Source organism: Myotis yumanensis, unplaced genomic scaffold, assembly GCF_028538775.1.
Source record: "Myotis yumanensis isolate MYYU_CA2020_CCGP unplaced genomic scaffold, mMyoYum1.0.hap1 SCAF_10, whole genome shotgun sequence".
In the NCBI taxonomy this organism is placed as follows: domain Eukaryota; kingdom Metazoa; phylum Chordata; class Mammalia; order Chiroptera; family Vespertilionidae; genus Myotis; species Myotis yumanensis.
In genome coordinates this window covers 16,562,213-16,579,491 of record NW_027223761.1, presented here as the reverse complement: position 1 = coordinate 16,579,491, position 17,279 = coordinate 16,562,213, and the positions used below count along the sequence as shown (strand labels likewise).

The window sequence follows — 17,279 nt, the reverse complement described above, 5'->3', positions numbered from 1 at the left end:
CCACTGGGACAGGTGGTGTGACCCTTCTAGCAGCCTGGATCACTCTAGACGAGTGGTTCTCAACCAGGGGTGTTTTGCCTCCCAAGAACATTTGGCATGCCTGACATTTTTGATAGTCAGGACTGTGTGTGTGTGTGTGTGTGTGTGCTACTGGCATCTAGAGGGTAGAGGCCAAGGGTATTCCTAAACACCATACAATGCACAAGACAGCCCCCTACAACAAAGAATTATCCAGCCCAACATGCCAATAGAGCCAACCCTGCTCTAGAGATGGGTGAGCCGTCTGGATGGCTAAGTTTGCGTATGGCCTACTGGCCGCTATGGCCCAATTGAGTAAGAGCAAGAGAAGCTTAGTGGCTGTCACAGGAAATATGGACTTGTGATGTGCAGGCAGGAACCACCTTGGATAGGACCTCAGTCCAAGGCCCCAACAGCTTGGGCAGTTTCCCCTTAACTGAACTCCCAGCCATAAGCCCAGCAGGCCCTGCCTGGCCCTTGCCTCTCTCTGACTCACTCCGTTGGGTTTCTCTCGCTCTTTGGGCAGTGGCCACCACACTCTTCCCACCCCATCTGCCTCGCTGATTATTTTCAGCTTGGCTTGCAGAGGCTCAACGCTGCAATTACACCCCAACCTCAATGGCTCCTTCTGAAAATAACATTTGGATGGAAGAAAACCTCAGTCTGGTGGGCTGGATTTTTATACTAAACAGTTAAAGAGTGGGTGTGGGCATGGGGGTTGGGGAGCAAAGGAGTGGCAGAATGGTACAATTAAGAGAAGAATCTGGAAGAAGGGGAAGGAAAAGGAAGTGAAGAGAGGGAAGGGGTGGTGGTGGTAGGGGTTGTTGAAGACAGAAAATATATCTACTGTGCATGGGTCAGCCATCTTTTAGAAGTCTTAGGCCAAGTCTTCATTTATGCCTGTAATTGAAGGTTTTGTTTGCTGAAATAATCCCCAACACACACACACACACACACACACACACACACACACACACACCACACGGCCACCCCCCACACCCCCTACCGTCCTCCAATCATTGAGGCCTGGGAAATACATGTCTGTCTTGGGCCAGAAGAATTAGTCTATGGGCATACCAATCTTTATCCAAGCTAGTGACCAGATTTTCCAACCCCAAAATAGGAGCCACATGGTTTGACATAGGATTTTTGTTCTCTTTCCAGGTGAAAATGGCAGTCTGGGAAATGTAGTTTGGCGATGCTAATAGTTGGAATTTCTAAGCAGTTCTCTGGCCAATGGAGGGAAGTAGATAGGACCTTCAAAGTAGGCATGGGAGATTTATGGGGTACTTAGTTTGGAGAAGAGAATAAAACACTAGAAATGAGAACCTTTGTTCCACCCAGAGGGAGAGAGAAGGGGAGATGTAGGGGATGAGGAGAGAAATACTTGGAAGCATCTTTTGGATTCCAAGGAGGCAGACAGATAAAAAGGCTGTATGAGGCAAGATTTGGGAAAATAGGCAGGAAGGAGTTAGAGCTCAGTTCTGGAGTCAGCCAGACTTGGGTTCAAACGCAGACTGACTAACCACCTGGGTGATCTTCCCCAGTAACTTAGCCTCTTTGATAGGCCAGCAGTATAGGCTCTAGTCCAGCGGTTCTCAACCTGTGGGTCTCGACCCCTTTGGCGGTCGAACGACCCTTGCACAGGGGTCGCCTAAGACCATCCTGCATATCAGATATTTACATTACGATTCATAACAGTAGCAACATTACAGTTATGCAGTAGCAACGAAAATAATTTTATGGTTGGGTCACAACATGAGGAACTGTATTTAAAGGGCCAGAAGGTTGAGAACCACTGCTCTAGTCTAAAGTGAGGCCAGTAGAGTTTTCATCCTGACTTGGTGATCTTAGGCAAGTAATTTAACCTCTCTGTGCCCCACTTTTCTCCTCTGTAAAATGTAAAGAACACCCACCTTCTAAGGTGTCATAAGGACGTGGAATAGTTAAAGTGCTTACAACAGTGCCTGGGACATTGGCCATCACTCAACACATGTTAGCCATTATTGTTATTACCTCTGGAGTTTTTCTCCAAATGTAGCAGCAAGGAACTTTTAGCTAACATGTACATTTTTTATTTGGATAGTTATAAATTTATTTTCAAGTGTATTAAAATATGTGACTAGCACACCAAAGCTGTGGTTTCGCTAATGTTATTGCTTAGGGCAAGGCTATGTAGAAAAAGGGAATCAATTTAAAGTTAATTTAAAGAATAAGGAAAGTTAGTAAAGTAAAATAAAAGTCAATTAAAAATATAATATAGGTGGACTGTGGAAGAAAATCATGCAGGCAATACTTGAAAGGCTGAAATTTTGGGGAAATAATCTATAATGCCATGCTCCCTTCTGCAGAAACAACAACAAAAAACCCTAAGGCATATGGGTGGAGAATGCAGGCTGGGAAAATGACAGATCAAGATCCTATCAAAACTTTGCCTCTTCCTTGGCCTGCGGACCAAAGGGTCCTTGGTTCGATTCAGGTCAAGGGCACAACCTTGGTTGCAGGCTCCTCCCTGGCCAGGGCCCTGGTCAGGGCTCATGCAGGAGGCGACCGATCCATGTGTTTCTCTCACAGCGATGTTTCTCTCTGTCTTTCCCCTTCTCTTCCACTCTCTCTAAAAGATCAATGGAAAAATATCCTCGGGCGAGGATTAACAAAAACAACAACAACAAAACAAAAAAAAAAACACGTTGCCTTCTCCCCCCCCCCCCCCCCCCCGTAACCACTGCTCTTCCCTTTCTTGTGAAGTCGAAAGGAGAGCTCAGGAAAGCGATGGCGAAGGCCCTGATGAATTGTTGAGCCCCGATGGCATCGTGGATTGGGGCGAGCTCAGGGGAGGGAGGCTGAATTGAAAGGCCCAGCTCTGGAAATCGAAAGCCAACTCCCCAACTTCCCTCTCCCGTGGCGTTCACAGGGCGATTCGGGCCTCTGTGATTTTCTTTGGATCACTGGGTCAATCAGTCAGCCAATGCCTCGGGAGAAGTTTAATTAAGCTCAGATCGCGGGCGCGGGCTGCCAAAGGTCTCCGTGCCCGCCCCGTCCCCGGCACACTCCGGCACAGCCGCTCCCCCGCCCCGCCCGGCGCCGCCCCGCAGGCCCGCAGCCCGCGCATGCGCGTCGGCCGGACGCCCAGCTCCCCGCTGCAGGCTGGGCTCCCAGAACGGCGTTGCAAACTGTTGCATCAGACAGCGAGCAGCCAGCCGGGCCGCCAGGGTTTCTAGGAAGATAGGAAGGGTTTGAGATCCTCTGTGGTCTCTGGGGGACGTTGGCTGTCACCCACGGCGTTCACACGCTGGTAACACAATCCCCTGAATTCTCCAGCTTGCGCCAGTCGCCGGTCGCGCGAGGGCCCGAGCCACAGGTGAAATTCGCTGAACTCCTTTGCTCCAGCCCCACCCATGGCCCCAGGCTGGACCCACTGAACTGAACTCGGTCGGCTTTATTAATAGCATGGGCCCTGAAGGAATGAGCTGGGTTTGATTTCTCTTCCCAAGTACAAGAATGCCCCTGAGGAATTTCTCACTCCGTGAAAGTGCAAAACTAATTTCCCCAGACAAGAGCTGTTGCCGGTTCCCAAAAGGGCTTGGAAAGATCCCAGCAGGAATGTTCAGTGGTTTCCAATTCTGTTCACCCCAGCAGCGGGACACGCAGACACTGACCACCAAGAACTTCTTGGTGGGGGGGACCCGCTTCTTCCACAGATAGGCGTTCCTTTTGGCATATCTCAGGCCCCCCTGCTTTGAAGACTTTGGACATCAGCCAGAGAATGCACTACCAGAAACCTATGCAGACACCACACATACAATGAGTTCTCTAGATTCAAATGGTTCTGCAACCCAGGTAAGGGAAAGTCCTCCTCACTCTCCATCCTTCTGGTCTCGGAGCCACTGCCTTCCTGAAGAGGAGAGAAAATAATGCTGGGTCTGGAAGGATGGGGCAGTCTTAGGGGGTGGGATATTCAAGAAGAATAAGAATCTACTTTCTAAAGGGATTTCCAGGGACATAGTCTGAATTCTATGGTCCAATTCTTTTATTTATTTATTTATTTGGAATGGGTCAAGACCAAGGTTCTTTAGTATTAATAGTTTCCCAAAAGACAAACACTTGCAATTTACCTTAAGCCTTCTGCCTTTTCCAGGGTGTTGATGGTAAAAATCTATTCCAGTTGAAGAATCTTGAGGGCTAAAACAGGCCTACTGTTTTTCCTTCCCCTCATTATTATGAATCACTCATTCCCAAGATTCCATTAAAAAAAATGACCTGAAAAATTCATAAGCATTATCTGACACGTCCCTTTGTCAGGTAGTCACTGTTTGTTTAAGCCAGCAATTTCCTTTGACCAGTGGGGTATTATGGCACTATGAGATTTTTTTTTTTATTGTAATAGATGTTTCATAAATATGGCCCAAACTGTTTCTGTCATCAACAGTGATCTTGTGAACTGAAGGAGTGACTAGGAAGGATGAAAAGGATTGTGGACAAGTGCTGTACTATCTCTAGGTCCTGCTTCTAAGGGTATATCAGAGCCCAGAGAACTTGTGCCAAATGGGTGTCAGCAAGGTGCTCTATAGGGTCAGGGGGGTGCCAGGGGCTGATAAAATGTCAGATATGTATGTGAAATACTTCTCACCTGGTGAAGCAAGTCTTTTAATATTGTGGGGCCTCTGCAGGCAAGAAAGTTGGAGCTATGGGGTCAGGAGCCAGGTAGGAATGGGAAAACGTGAGCTCAAAGCCCATGTTAGATTCTCTGCTGTACCCTTAGTGGGCTCTTGATGCATGTTTGTAGAATAACTGCATTGAAAAAATGAGGGAAGGAGCAGAGAGAGAAAAGATCAAAGAAGTCCAAGGATTTTTTAAGAGGCAGCCTGGGATGTCCAGAGCTCTCTTGTAGGGGATAAGAGAGGAATCCTTCTAGTTCAAAGACATTGGGCAAGAGATTGAGAACTGTTAAGGGATAAGTTGCCTGAGGCCCCTTCTGCTTGGTTTCCTTGTTTGGAAAGGCCTCCAGTTGGTGATTCCAGAGTGTGCAGTCAGTCACTCTGTGTAACCAAGCCTGATGACATCATCAACAATTGCCTCACCTTGACTGGATTCCCAGAGCAAACTTCTGGAGAAGTGAGGGGTCTGGGGGAGGGTGTGTATCTGAGGTCCAGAGGACAGGAAAATCCCCCAGAAGCCTCACTTTAAAACCATAAGCAAAGTGGTGGCCCAGATGGTTAGATGATGCAGACATAGATGAAAAGTGTGATTTGTTTTCCACATTTATTGGGCACTCAAAGATTCTAGACACTATACTGAGCCCAAACCCAGACAAAGCTCCTGTTCTAAGAGCTTATGATCTAAATTCCTTGTGGAAAGTCTGTCTTTGAAATGTTTAAGGCACCTCATTTGATCCGCATTTCCACTTCAAGTCATGTACCTCCTTCCTGAGAAACCCACCGCATTTGAAGTTTGTAGCTGGCCTTCCTTCTGTTTTTACTATTTACGTGCCAATTTAAAGGGTGGAGAGAGCCACATTAGTTTTAAAATAAGACACGAATAGCAGAATGAGGCTTGGTGAAAGTAAAAACCGCAGAAGGGATTTTTTTTCCCCTCTCATACTTTTCAGATTTTCCTAGAGCCACCTTTATTTTCTCAGAGCCCAGACACAGAAAGTGAGTGGGCCTCTCCGGATGCTCTTCCAAGAGAAAGCTACAGCCTCCTGCCTGTTCTCTCACTGCACCTTTAGGTTTGTTTTTCTTTTTAGACAACTGAGTCCTCAGTGGGGGCTCAGGAAACAATTGAAGCCCCTAATTCGCATGTGGTGTTTTGAAAGCATTCAGAGCAGACGTGGGTTTGTTTTTGCATGGTTTATGCCTTACCTCTTCTGTCCAGTTGTATCAGCTTGTACATTCTGGGCGATGGGGACGTGGTTTGAACGTCAGGTCCCCCTAGTGGGTTCCCAGCATTGCCATTTACCAGTCGTGTGACCTCATCTGTCAAGTGAGAATAATGACGCACACCTCTCATGCCTGCAGTGAGGATTAAGGTCTCAAGGCACAGAAAGGACAGCACAAAACAAGCACTTAACACATTGCAGCTATGTCGAAAATAGATCCTTTCATCTGTTGGCTCCTTCCTTAACCACCACCTCCTCCTATTTTCAAGAAGGAAAGAAAATTAAGTTATCTACTCCAGGTGGTTGATTTATCCCCATTTTATATCACCAAAGGGCCCACGAGAAGGAGAGAGACAGCCCAAACTTTCAAACACCTGAGCCTTTAAATAGGATGGATCAGTATTCTTTCCTCTCAGCAAGAGGTGACTAAACCAGCAATGTAGGGAGGGAAACCTCGAAGGCCAATGGTGGGGTGGATTGGTGGGGTGGCCGGAGCTCAGGAGATGGGGAAGAGTGGTCGGGAAAGCAGGCCCAGAGCTGAGGTGAGGGGCCAGAGGGGTGCCAGCCACCAAAATAAATAAACAAACAAACAAAATCCCACCCACTCCGGGGGTTCCGAGTTTACTGGTCTGCAGGTCGAGCCTGCCAGTCCAGGGGCCTGGTGCCTTGGGACCCGAGGCGCGTGCGGCAGCGCCCTCTGCCGGCCGCGATGGACTAATCGTCAACTGCGCGCCGGCCCCACCGCCCTGCAGGTGGGACCCGGGATGCCTCCCGTTGCCTCCGCCTCCGCTCCATCCTTTGCGAGGACCGCGCTGCCTGGTCTCCGACAGGATTTCGGGAGATGCGCTCCTTTCTGACGCCTGCGGGCTGAGCAGAGATGATGCTGTGCTCAGAAATAATTGATTCGCCCGGGGATCGGAGGCCGCGGGAACCCACCCAAACTCCGAAGAGGCTGCGCCTCTTGGGGTTCGGAGGCAAAAGCCTGCTGGGCTGTCGGAGGCCGTTTGAAAGTGTCGTCGTCTATAGCCAAGACGGGTTCTGCCGACAGAGAGGAGCCCCGGGTTCGCTTTCTGCCTCATCCACTTCCAGCAGCTGGGTGACCTTGGGCAAGGGACTTAAATGTCCGTGTGCCTTCGCTTCCCCATCGTTAAGATGAAGAGAATGATCCCGGCGCAGCGGACTGACCTTCGGAGTAATGGGACCAGACAGCCTGGGTTGGAATTCTGGCACTGACATCCGCTAGCTGTGTGCTGGCGGCGAGTTACTTAACCTCTCTGTGCCCCCGTTTCCTGCAAAATAGGAGAAGAGCGGTACTTACCTTCGAGGGTTGTTGCCTGTAAAGCGCGTTACACAGTGCCTGGCACCGAGTAAGCGCTCAATAGAAGGTGGCTATTGTGGCTGCTGTCGTTATTATTGTTCTTCAGTCCGCTGAGCACGCGAGCGGAGAACTCTGGCTGGCGGCTACGATTGTCTCTTTCTTGGGGTCCGGCTATTTCTTTCCGGGCATCGTTAACACCTTTTACCACGCGCTCGCGTCCTTCTCTGTTGCCGAAGGACAGCCGGCCTTCCCGGGTTTGGAAAATCGAGGTTCCCTTGGAGGAGGGCCAAGGACGCGGTCGCGGGCTGCAAGGACCGGGACCTCCCGGGAGGACGCCCGCCCCGCCCCGCACCGCCCCGCGCCGCGCCTGCCTCCATTAGCGCGCGTCAGAGCCGCAGTGACGTCGCCGGGTCCGCGGGAGGTCGGGAGGCTCGGCCCCGAGTGGCGGGGAGTCTGGGGTGGCGGGGAGTCTGGGGAGGCGGGATGGCCGGGGTGGCCCTGCTGTCCCCGGCGGCTGCAGCCAGGGCAGCCCGAGGAGCGCGGGGAAGCCGCTGTCTGGGCTGGCTCTGCAGCGCCGGCCCGAGCCGGGCGCGCTCGGGCTCTGCCTGCAGCCCGGCCGGGAAGCCCGAGATGCCACACCTTCCCCGGTGCCGCTGCAGCGGGGCGCGGGGCTCACCTCCCGGCGGCCCCTCAGCCTCTGCGGGCTCCTTCCCCTCCAGTTCTCTCTCCGCCAGCCTTGCCCCATCCCATCACTGATGATCCTCCAGCGACCTGCTCAGCTTCTTCCTCTCCCCTCCCCTCCGGGACCCGCTCGTTTGCTGTGAGTGGTTAATAGTCACCCACATGAGGCGCCTCCCACACCCAGCTTTCCCTCCGCAACCCCTGGCGCGCCCATCCCATTGCTGGCCGGACAGTTCCACTTGGCTTGCCCTGCACGAACCTCGCCGCGTCTTGCCCCTATGATAGTCCATCTCAGAGATGGCGCTACCACCCACCCCATCGTCCTAGATGCCTCCTCGCCTTCCCTCCGAAATACGTCCCCAGGCGCGCTCCATGCTTCATCCTAATTCCAGCCTGGTTGAGGCTATTAACATTCCGCTCAAAGATCTCCTTGTCTGCACTCCTACCTCCTTCACATCCACTCGCCGCACGGCTGGAGCGAGCCAGCTACAATCCATGTCTGACTATGCCTCTCTTAGCCTAAGGCTGCGCTGGTGCCAAGCCCTCTCTGTCTTGGACACGCTGGTCTGCCATTTTCCCATCTAACACCTCTGGAGTTGGGACCAAGAATTTGAAGGCTGTCAATGTATTTATTGCTGTTGGGCCCTACCCGGGGAATTTGCATCTCACTCCCCCTCCTCCCCTAACTGGCTGCTTCTTTACTCATTCTCCAAAGCTCAAGAGGTGAGTCATCTCTTTGAGAATGCCATCCTTATTCCTCTATCTGGCTGAGTGGAAGTGTCTCTGGGCCCCAACACTTAGCATTCCCGCTGCTTTCATCATACTGGGGCTAAAGACCTGACCCTTCAAGATGGCCTGTGAGGCCCCGCACCTCTGGGCACCAACTCGGCCCATCCCCACCCCCAACCCCTTCCTCCCTCTGCTCTGATCACACTGAGGGTCTCAGTGCCTAGTCTCTTTGTTCATTCTCCCTCCCACCTCAGGGTTTTTACACAGCCTGTTCTTTCTGCCTGGTACACCTTTTGCCTTTCCTTACCTACTCAATGTTTGCTCTCATCCTAAGTAAGCACCATTTCCTCAGAGACACCTCTGAACCCTCTCCCACCCCAACCCCGATTCAGTCAAATCCTCCTTTGATAGATCAAAGCATATAAAAAACTAGAGAATAATATCAACATCTTTTTCTTCTATGCCCCTCCTCTACCACCTCCTCCGCCCTTTGTCATAGCTTAACATTTGCTAATTTTTCTTCAAATATTTTCTTAAACACACACACACACACATTTTTATTGATTTCAGAGAGGAAGGGAGAGAAAGAAGGAGATGGCTGCCGAAACCGGTTTGGCTCAGTGGATAGAGTGTTGGCCTGCGAACTGAAAGGTCCCAGGTTCGATTCCGATCAAGGGCATGTACCTGGGTTGCGGGCACATCCCCAGTAGGAGATGTGCAGGAGGCAGCTGGTTGATGTTTCTCTCTCATCGATGTTTCTAACTCTCTATCTCTCTCTCCCTTCCTCTCTGTAAAAAATCAATAAAATATATTTTTAAAAAAAGAAAGTACAAATGAAAGAGTAAAGATCTGTCTAATAAAAGGAGTAATTTAAAAAAAAAAAAAAGAAGGAGATGGAGACATCAATGATGAGAGAGAATCATTGATCGGCTACCTCCTGCACACCCTCTACTGAGGATCGAGCCCATTACCCCTGCATGTGCCCTGACAGGGAATTGAACTGTGACCTCCTGGTTCATAGGTCGATGCTCAACCACTGAGCCACACTGGCTGTGCCAAATCTTTTCTTAAGGACATAAAACTTTACAAATCCAGGTGGAGCCCTCTGAACTTAAGGTACCCACTCTCCTGCATTTGGGGTTTATCATTCCCATGCACGTTTTTGAATTTTTACTACATGTATTTCTGCCTATCAACATTTTATAGAATTGTTTGGCATGTTTGTAAACTGAAGAAATGGCATTATACTGATTATATCATTGTGCAGCTTGCTTGCTTCACTCAGCATTATGATTTTGAAATGCACTCTTATGGATACATGTAGTTCTAGATCATGTTCACCAAACTTTACTTACCTGTCTCCTTCTGGAGGACATTCAGCTTATTTTCAAATTAGTTTGTTCTTGGGAACAGTGCTACAATTAATATTTTTTATCCCTTCTCCTTGTATGAAAATGAGCCATCTGGGTAGATACTTGGGTGTGGAATTGCTGGGTTCAGGTCATGCAAGTTAGCAGCTTCATTAAATATGACTGAGCAGTTTTTCAAAGTGGTAGGACCAGTTTACTCTTCGAGAGCAATATATGAGTTTCCATGGTTGGCATCCTCAGCAGTACTTGGTAATGTCAGACTTTAATTTTTTTGCCAAGCTGATGGGTGTGACATGGTTATTTCAATGTTTTAATTTGCAATTCCCTGTTTACAAGAGAGACTGAGGCCCGGCTGGTGTGGCTTAGTGGTTGAGCATCTGATCTGTGAACCAGGAGGTCAGGGTTCAATTCCCAGTCAGGACATATGCCCAGGTTGCAGGCTCAATCCCCAGTGTGGGCCGTGCAGGAGGCAGCCTATCAATGATTCTCTCTTATCATTGATGTTTCTATCTCTCTCTCTTTCTTCCTTCCTCTCTGAAATCAATAAAAATATATTTTAAAAAAGAGACTGAGTATACTTTCATTTGTTTGTTAGCCATTTGCCTTCTGTCTTTTAAAAATTGCCCATTGATTTCTCTGACAGTGCTTCTATTGGATCATCTCTTATTAAGTGTAGGAGTTCTTTATGTATTCTGGATACTACTCCTTTGTCCGGCTGTAGCCCATCTGGTGTCTTTGACTCCACTGCAGCTTTAAATCTGGGCGATGATTTGATTAATGTCTGACTTTCCCACTAGACTACAAACTCCATGAGAAGAGGGACCATCCCTGGCCACGCATACAGCGTCTAACACACACCAGGACTCAGTGAACACGTCTGGACTGAACTGTATTGACATCATTGTCTGTCTGTTTGTCTGTTTGTTTATTTATTTATATTTACTTATTTATTTTTTTGCTGAAAAAAGCTTTATTTTTTCATTTGGTTCAATGCATGGGAAAGGGCTTCAGGGTGGTTAAAAGAATGGCTAGTAGGTTCGGGGAGAGGCTCAGGAAAAAGCCAGACACCAGGGGATGCAGAGGGCCCCTCAAAAGCCTCTGGGCTCCAAAGGCTCCTACTCGTGCTTGAGGGTGAGCCTTTCGAAGAGATACTCGCCCAGCCCAGCCTGGGGGCCGGCAGCCTGCGGATGTTAGTCAGGTGTCGCCCATCTTCTTGATGAGTTTCGCCTCCTCACTCAGGAAGTGGTTCTCCTGGAAGTCACAGAGCTGAGGGTCTGTGTGGGTAGAACCCAGGGCCTGCAGCTCCAAAAGGGCCTGGTTCAGGTTCCTCTCCAAGGCCAGGGCGGCTTCCATGGCGTCCCGAGTTTTGCCCACTCATCTTGGGGAGGCTTCAGCACATCCTGGAAGAGAATGCGGCCACCGCGCTGGTTTTGCAACTTTAAGAGATGTTTAGCGCCCTCGTGCTTCTTCTCTGCCAACTCGAGAGCCACATCATCCTGATTGAAAAAGAAGCCCCGAGAGAGGTAGGTGTAAGAGGCCCGCAGATGCAGGTTGGCCAGGTGGTTGATGGCAGCCTCCACCTGGGTGGAATAATCCTGAGGAATTTGGGAGCTCATGGTGGTTTGACAATAAGGAGTTAAAGTAGGAAAGAACACACAAAAACCCCACAAAACCAGTGTGTTGGCTGGTCCCAGAGGTGGTTCTGAAGGTGGTGACTGGATCAGACGCAGGAGGGTGGCCGGAGCTGGAAGAAGGGGCGTCCCTGGGTCTGTTCTGTCCAAACACGGTTGAAGCAAGAGACAGATCTGGGACTGCGAGGGCACTGTGAGAGGCTATGGCCAGGCAGCTTCTTATTTGTTTAATTAATTTATTTATTTTGTTAATCCTCAGCTGAGGATATATTTTTTAAAATACATTTTTATTGATTTCAGAGAGGAAGGGAGAGGGAGAGAGAGATAGAAACATCAATGATGAGAGAATCATTGATAGGCTGCATCCTGCACGCCCCCTACTGGGGATGGAGCCCGCAACCCAGGCATGTGCCCTTGACCAGAATCAAACTGTGACCTCCTTGCTCATAGGTCTAAACTCAACCCTGGAACCCGCCAGCCAGGCCCGAGGATATTTTTCCATTGATTTTCAGAGAGAGTGGGAGGGGGGGAGAGAGACACAGAGAGAGAAACACCAATGTGAGAGAGACACATTGATTGGTTGCCTCCCACATGCACCCTGACCAGAGCCAGGGATGGCGCTTATAACCTAGGCACGAACCCTTGACCGGAATCAACCCCAGGACCCTTCAGTCCTCAGGCCAATGCTCCACCCACTAAGCCAAACCGGCTTGGGCATCATTTGTCTTTTTAAATGCTCAGAACTCACCCTCAATGACCCTCAAGGCGATAAGCTCCTTGAGGCCAGGAACCTGGAGCTATCTTATTCATTTTTGTATCTCCATCTTTATATCTATCACAACACAACACCTCTGGCTCAGAGTATATATCCAGTCATTTTTGCTTAATTAATTTCCTTTGGGCTTTCTCTTTCTTTCTTCTCAACCCATCTTGTATCTCTAAGCCCAGTTATATTATCTATAAAGTGAATGAATAATGGGAGCCTCCTCGGCTATTTAGTAGAATCACACAATATAATGCATGTCAGTAAGTAGAGCAGTACTTAGCACACAGTTGGCGCTCAATAAGTGGTGGCTTTTGTTATTCCCACAACAATCATTTTGGTGACTAAAGATACTCCCTGTTTAATTTTAACAGACAAAGTTCTTTCAGACAGAGAATAAAAGTGAAATTTCTAAAGATCTGGTGAGCAGGTTATTTTTCTTTTTTTTTACCTTTATTGGCATTTGACCCACTACATAAGGCTCAGTCCCAACACGATCTCTCCAAAGCATCAAATCTCATTCTTCTCCTTCTCTTTTATAAATTCCAGACAAATCAAAGGCACACGAACCATACATAGAATTCAAACCTTTAAGTGGAAACATATAAAGGCCAGCTCTGTGTCTTTGGCCAGAAGTCAGAGAGCAGAAAGGAGTTCTGTCGGTGAAACCGGGCGGGAGCGAGTGGCTGCAGCCGGGGACAAAAGCGGAATTCTTACATCTGTTCCCTACATCTGCCATTGATTGTGTGACCTTTGATCTATTTATAAAATGAAGATAATAATTCTTGCTTTCTCTGGAGGTTGAACTTCATTAGTTACTCATTCTTAAATGCTTTGAGATTCTCGACATGAAAGGCAGTTCGGCCTTCTTTAAACAGCTCTCCCAATAGGTAAGTGGCCCAGCAACATCTGTCCATATAACGCAGGAATCTGATCCCCATTTTCTCATAAAGTGAGGCCAGGGAGGTGGATTGGTCCACCCGGAATTGTAAGTTGCCATCAGACAGGGAGACCTCCTTCATCTCTGGCTTCGGGTTTGCGAGAATGAGAAATCTCAGGGCAGCCCGTTTCATCAAGATGTAATACTATCCAGAGGCCCCTCACCTCTAGGGTTTCATCTCCCGCCGAGGACAGAGTGGCGGCACTGTGCCCACTGCAGTGTGAGCCCGCCAGAGAGAACCGAGCCACAGCGAGGGACTGCTGGACACCACCTCTCCCAGAAGCCCCCAGAGGAACTTTGGGCGGGGGGAATGTAACAGAAGGAGGTGGGCTGAACCAGAAAGCAGAATCAGTGGCCCCTCTTGAGGCTGACCTCCTCAACTCAGAGGACTAAGATCACTGGGAGACAGCGCCGTGTAGCAGTGTCCAAGAGTCAAGCTGGCCCTCCTGCGGCTGTGGGGACCAGCAATGACATGACGGAGGAGAGAACCCTGGAGCCAGAAGACCAGGCTTTAAAGTCCAATCGCAAAACACACCAGCTGTGCCACTTGGTCACTAGACCTCTCTGAGCCTCAGAGCTTCAGCCGTGGGTGGGTTGATAACACCAGCCTGTCAGGGTTGTTAGGAAGATTAAACAAGAGGAGGCCTGTGACAGGGTGCCCCTCGTGGAAGGGGTTCAATCACTACTCATTGACAAGATTAAAACACTAACCACTCTAGGGCCCTGCAGAGCTCACCCCATTTACTTTTTAAAGCAATTTTCTTTCTCTGTGTCCTTAAAGTAATACTTGTACATGGAAGAGGATGCCGTGGAAAACAACCTGTCATTGGAATCTAGCCTCACCCGTTTCCCTTCCCGTGGTGGCAGTGAATACCCCAGGTTCTGGTATATCTCTCAGACATGTTCTGTGCATGTCTAAGGATCTACGTCAGTGGTTCTCAACCTTCCTAATGCCGCGATCCTTTAATACAGTTCCTCATGTTGTGGTGACCCCCAACCATAAAATTACTTTCGTTGCTACTTCGTAACTGTAATTTTGCTACTGTTATGAATTGTAATGTAAATATCTGATATGCAGGATGTATTTTCATTGTTATAAATTGAACATAATTAAAGCATAGTGATTAATCACAAAAACAATATGTAATTATATATGTGTTTTCCGATGCTCTTAGGCGACCCCTGTGAAAGGGTCGTTCGACCCCCAAAGGGGTCGCGACCCACAGGTTGAGAACCGCTGATCTACGTGGATTTTCAACTGTGCTTTCTTTTTACACAGATGACTTGCTATATACACTCCAATTACATTTTGCATTTTTTTTTCACTAAACAAGGAATCTTGAAACAAATTCTCTATCAGTATAGAGAGGTGCCCCATTCTTTTAAAGGCTGTATATAATTACATTGCTTCTATTTAGCTAGTTCTCTACAAATAGACGTTTAAGTTGGTATTAGTTGTTGATGGCTGCTGTAACAAATTACTACAAATGTAGTGACTTAAAACAACACAAATCACTTCACAGTTCAGAAGTCGGAAGTGGGTCTGGATGAGCTAAAATCAAGGTGGGGGCAGGATTCCTTCCTTTGGAGGCCGGTTTCCGGGCCTTTCTAGCGTCTAGACACCCCCCGAATTTCTTGGCTTGTGTCCCCTTCCCTCATCTCCAGAGCCAGCAACTGTAGAGTGAGTTTTTCTCAAACCACATCGTTCTGACCCACTCTCCTTTTCTGCTTCTGTCTTTCACTTTTAAGGACCCTTGTGATTACATTGAGCGGACTGGGGTAATCTAGGGTCCTCTCCCCCTTTTAAGGTCAGCTGTTTAGCACTGTTAATGCCATCTGCAACTTTAATTCCCCCTCGCCACGCATAGCCACAGGCCTGGGGATTAGATGTGGTCCTTTTGGGGGGCTATTATTCTGACTTTTGCTATCACAAACAGAATTCATAAATATCCTTGTATAAATGTTATTTCCTGTGAGTATATATGTAAGATAAAGTCTGGGAAGTGGACCGTCTGTGTAAAAGGGCACGTGTTTTAAGATTTTTGGAAGGTATTATCAAATTTTGCTTCAAGAGGATTATGCCAATTTACACACCTATCACCAGTGTATTAGTGCAAGTTTTAAAAAAGTCGGTCGCCTTAATTTTTTTTTTCCAGAGCAGTTTTAGGTTTACAGAAATTGATTGGAAAGCAGTTTCCGCAGACCGCCCCCCCCCCCCGCCCCCGCATAGTTCCCTATTATTTACATGTTGTATTAATGTGGCACATTTGTTACAATTGATGAATCAATGTTGAAATATTATTATTAACTAAAGTCAACCATTTACATTAGGTTTCCTTCTTGGTGTTGTACATGCTATGCATTTTCACAAATGTGTAGTGACTCATATCCACCATTATAGTGTCATACAGAATAGTTTCATTGCCCTAAAAATCCTCTGTGCTCTGCCAATTTCCTCCCTCTCCCCCGACCTTGAACCCCTAGCAAACACTGATATTTTTACCGTTTCCATAGTTTTGCCTTTTCCAGAATGTCATAGTGTTGGAATCATATAGCATATAGCTTTTTCAGATTGGCTTTTCACACCTAGCAATATAATTGGTCATGTTTTTTCATGGCTTGATAGCTCATTTATTTTTATCGCTAAATATTCCATTGTGTATCCATACAATGTACCTCATATTGTTTATCCATTCACCTATTGGTTGCTTCCAAGATTTGGCAATTATGAATAAAGGGCTATAAACAACTGTGTGGAGTTTTTGTATGGACATAAGTTTTCTTTCTGTTTTAAAATAAAATATACTTTTTATTGATTTCAGAGAGAAAGGGAAAGGGAGAGAGGATAGAAACATCAATGATGAGAGAGAATTATCAGCTGCCTCCTGTACGCCCCCTATTGGAGATGGAGCCCACAACCCTGGCATATGCCCTGACCAGGAATCAAACTGTGATCTCCTGGTTCATAGGTCAACCCTCAACCACTGAACCACTCTAGCCAGGAATGGACATACTAGTACGTTTTCAACAGTACCAGTTTTTTTACACCTTTGAACATGCAGTATTTTAGCAAACATTTTTGTCTTGGCTAATCTGATAGATGAAAAGTAGTATCTAATTGTTGTTTTAATGTACGGAGTGAAGTTTGACATCTTTTCATACTTATATTTTTATTTCTGGAAATGGTCTGTTCATGTTTATTTTTCTGTTGGCTTGTTTTTTTCTTAGTGATATATACAACCTCTTTATATAACAAGGAAAATTAGAAACTTGTGTTATGTTTTTACAAATATTTGGTCCAGTTTATTGTCTTTTGATTTTTTTCATGTAGAAATTTGAAATATTTATAACTCAAATTCATGCCCTCCTTCCCCCCTTTGGGGGCCTTTGTGTTTGTGTCTTTCCCACCCTGAGACTTTTTAAAAAAATGTCCATTTAATTATCATATTTTATGGTTTTGCTTTTTACATTTAAGTCTTGATACATTTAAGTCTGGATATATTTATTTATTTATTTTTTTAAAAATATTTTTTTATTGATTTTTTACAGAGAGGAAAGGAGAGAGATAGAGAGTCAGAAACATCGATGAGAGAGAGACATCGATCAGCTGCCTCCTGCACACCTCCCACTGGGGATGTGCCCACAACCCAGGCACATGCCCTTGACCGGAATTGAACCTGAGACCCTTCAGTCCGCAGGCCAACGCTCTATCCACGGAGCCAAACCGGTTTCGGCAAAGTCTGGATATATTTAGATGAAAGGAGCAAGGCAAGGTTCCAAATGCTGCTCCCCCCACCCCCCGCCATTGTTAGCCCATCAGCGAATGTTTGTCCACTATCATTTCCTGAATAATCCATCTTTCCTGTAATTGGAAATGTCACCTTGATTATATATTAAATTCTAGTAGACAATTGTATCTATTCTGGTATTTTGAGCTAAATCAAAGTTTTA

General features: G+C 47.3%; 1 long non-coding RNA gene and 1 pseudogene across 2 annotated transcripts; both read right to left on the bottom strand.

Moving 5' to 3' along the window:
• Nucleotides 1-3,142: 3,142 nt before the first annotated feature.
• Nucleotides 3,143-7,965, bottom strand: LOC139017877 (uncharacterized). 2 transcript variants are annotated; one of them, XR_011472886.1, is made up of 5 exons: nt 7,891-7,965; nt 7,082-7,185; nt 5,880-6,763; nt 4,134-4,278; nt 3,143-3,913 (listed from the first exon to the last, which is right to left on the bottom strand). It is a non-coding gene; the product is annotated as an uncharacterized lncRNA (long non-coding RNA). The 2 variants fall into 2 exon arrangements; XR_011472885.1 differs by lacking the exons at nt 7,082-7,185; nt 7,891-7,965 and adding an exon at nt 7,215-7,536.
• A 3,144-nt stretch (nt 7,966-11,109) lies between these two features.
• LOC139017876 (ferritin light chain pseudogene) lies at nt 11,110-11,610 on the bottom strand (annotated as a pseudogene).
• Nucleotides 11,611-17,279: the final 5,669 nt, after the last annotated feature.